Here is a 3,814-nt window from a genome sequence, read left to right as displayed (position 1 = left end):
TTAGCGCGGAAAAGACTGCACTAAAATTCAAACGATTCAAGGCTGTTTTCCGGAAACGCGCATTGGGTGACAATATTCGCTCCTCTACTCTTTTTCGGTCAACGGAGAAATGAGAAGCAAAGCTTCTAGCAAAAATGGGTTGATTTTCCTTTTTTTTCTTGTCAAAATACTCCGAGTCTGAGATGTTGAATCCCCCATCCCCGGGAAAAATACTAATTAAGAATTTTAATAAGTAACAGAAAATGACTTTGGGCCCTACGACCAGTTAAAAAAAAGTAATATGTTCTGCTCTATATGAAGCGCTTTTCAATGAGAAGTACACAAAAAAATTCAATACATGCGAGAACCTAGAGTGGGGGGGGGGGGTGTCGGGAGACTCTAGGAAAAAAGATTTTTAAATGTGTAAAATATTTTCAGTGTTAAACCAACTTAGTCCTTCTCTGATGCCAGACGCTTCTACCAAGGTGTATGGATTTCAGAAATTTTGTTGAAGGCTAATTGCTCATTATACCTATGCATATACTTTGCCTGTTTTTTACCAAGAGGGGAGAAAAATATTTCAAATTTGACATGAATTTTTAATACGTGGCTAGCAAAGCCCAAAGCTGGTTCTGCCTATATCCTGGATTTTCAAAAGTATAGTGTTGACTTCTCTTAATATGCATGCAAAATGCAAACAACTGTCTGCGAGATGTGCAGGAATATAGAAAATACTATAATTTATAATATAATTTATAATATTAAAACTATAATCTAAATATTGCATAAATAAAGATGGCTTTGGTTCAATCTTTCATATATTTACTATTTTAAAATAACGCCTTTCCATTTTTGGATACAACTCCTTTTCAAACAGGCCGGTAGTACGAATGTGAGTGGGGGGGGGGGGGTCCCCCACCCCACTTTTTGGGAGAATAGTCTTGCTATAGTTTAAATATAAAAAAATCATTAATTGATTGCTTGGTCCCTTAACATTTTGTTGCAGTATGGTTAAACTCGGGCAAGTCATTGCATTTAAAAAAAGTTCTACCGAAAAATTAGAAAAAGTTTCCCCTCAAGTTTAGGCAGTTTATTTTTTTTTCGGGGGGGGGGGGGGAGGTGTTCTTGTTTTTTTTGTTTGCTTGTCAATTTTATGGGGACCCCCCCCCCAACTTAAAAAGCACGGGCCTGTCAAAACATAATAATGGCCCTTCAAAAGGCATAATAACGCCTTTTTGAAAGGCGTATTAATGCCTTTTAAAAAGGCGTAATAACGCCTTTTGGAAAGGCGTAATAACGCCTTTTGGAAAGGCGTAATAACGCCTTTTGGAAAGGCGTAATAACGCCTTTTGAAAGGTGTAATAACGCCTTTTTTCGCGTTATAACGCCTTTTGGAAAGGCGTAATTACGCCTTTATTTGCGTTATTATGCCTTTTTCCGTGTTATAACGCCTTTTCAAAAGGCGTTATAACGCCTTTTAATTTTTTTTTTACCGTAGTTTGATCCTAATAGGCTTTCGTAATATACACCCACGAAAAAGGGAAATAATTGAAATGATTGAACGGAAAACAGATATGAAAGGGGGATAAATCAGATATTTAAAGTGACTACATGTTGAATAAGAGCTATAATTCTAATAAAGCAAATAGTCGCCCGCTTGGCGTAGTGTTCTAGAGTCGCGGTGCAAGGAGTTTATCCTTACGTCGCGGGTTCAAATCCACTGCGGGACGTGGGTTCAAATCCACTGTGGGACGTGGAGACCGGTCTTGCGGATGAGACCTTTCAAACCGAGGTCCCGTGTCGCAGTAGGTGTTGACACGAAAGAGATCTCTCACTGCTCAATGGCCCTAAGTGGCGAGTATGGGTATAAATTTGCAGCCCTCCACCGGCAAATATGTATCTCCATATGAGTGAAAAATCTCGAGAGGGACGTTAAGGTCAAGATCTAGTAAATGAAAGGAGCCTACAGGTTTCTCAAATTTGAGAAATAAATTCCTTTAAAGATGCTTTTTAAGTATAGCTTGGTCATATAAGGTGTATCGGGGCATATTTTGTAGGTAAACAAGATGAAAAATCATATTTTAAACTGTCTTTTTTTATGAAAAATTAATAAAATCAGTCATGAATATGGGAGTTTTTTCCTTATCGGACAAAAGAAATGTATCCAGATTGCCTACATTCTCTCAGAAAACGGTAATTTGTTTGTTCTTATCCTCTTCTTTGAATTAATATCAAATTGAATATAGGTTTCGGGATTAATTTTCATGTGATTTCAAATTGAATTCCATGAAAAAACTTTATTTTCTACATAATTCTATTAGAGCCGTAAAGTACGGGAAAAAGAAAGTTTAAATTGATTATGACGTCATAATGGATCTAGCACCAAAAAGACAGTCTAAAGTCATTTACTAGATCTTGACCTTAAAACAAACAAACAAATACAAAGAAACTATACGTGAGGATTTTAAGGTATGTCACTTATGACATTAGTTATATCAAAATAACAATAATAAAATAATCTTTATTTACCTAAAATAATTTGAATAATATTTATCGTTGAACAAATCATGCAAATTAATGTGCATTAATTATTGTGTGACCTTTTTTGCACCAAAACAAAAAAATAAACAAATACAAAGTAACTATCATAAATTAAATTACTTGAGAATTTTAAAATCAATCAACCAATTAAGTCTCTGTATATACTTTATATATAACAGAATATTAAGCTAAAATCTGAATGAATATCAAACACACATTGTTTCTCAGCAGAGCTTTGCAAGGCATGCATGACAAAAAATGATTCGAACACAACTACATCGAAACATTTCTTCCAATAAACCCTGATTAACAAATATACATATAGGTTTCTGCTGGAATTAATAAAAAAAAAAATAGTACTCGTTTATTTGGGAAGTTGGTATACATTCGTACAATATATCCTGCATATGAATTTTACACGACCACCCCCACCCCCAACATATGCATTGAAAAAAAATCCCATAAAATTAGACAAATAGAGACAGGCTAAAGAAAAGAAACTATAAACTTACTAGTCCGAAATATCTGACGTTTTCCAGGCTTTTTTTACGATTTTGATATTTTACGTGCCTTTTTTCCACGATTTTGATATTTTACGTGCCAGGAAAACATCTGACGTTTTCCAGGCTTTTTTCACGATTTTGATATTTTACGTGCCAGGAAAACCGGTGTCGTTTCCCTGGCACGTAAAATATAAAAATAGTAAAAAAGCCAGAAAAACGTCAGATATATCGGACTATAAACTTACTCTTACCTGCAATTTGTCCATATATTATGAAAAACGCACTATATTCATTCAGTTTATATAATTTTTTCCCCAGACAAGCTATATCTATATTTAGAAAAGGGGGTTTTGAGAGAAAGAGAGAGCATTCGAAGAGATTCGAACAGATGGTGTAATTTCTGAATTTACTAAACAAGAGGATGTAAATACAAATAATTAAATGCAATTATCTCCATATTATATACTTATAGATAATAATATATTGGAAACTATTTATTTATATATAGATCTATATAATTATATGTACCAATGTTTAACGGATAATAACAGCTGAATAATGACCGCGGCATCACGTTGAACTTTGCGATCACATTTCTTATAGATCTGGATTTTGTCTGCCACTTCTCATAAATAGATTATCGATATTGTCCAGTTAGTCCATCCGGAAAAATCTAGTGAAAACTGCAATACGTCCGGAGATATATTCTATTTATAGAACTGGGGAATTCCAAAATGTAAATGAAATTCTAACATGAGCATTAAGAAATTTTACTACATGTCATCTTAATA

The sequence above is a fragment of the Saccostrea echinata genome, unplaced genomic scaffold (genome assembly GCF_033153115.1).
Source record: "Saccostrea echinata isolate AGI-Se365-2 ecotype Australia unplaced genomic scaffold, CSIRO_AGI_Sech_v1 ptg000056l, whole genome shotgun sequence".
Lineage (NCBI taxonomy): Eukaryota > Metazoa > Mollusca > Bivalvia > Ostreida > Ostreidae > Saccostrea > Saccostrea echinata.
Note: the sequence above shows the minus strand (reverse complement) of the source record.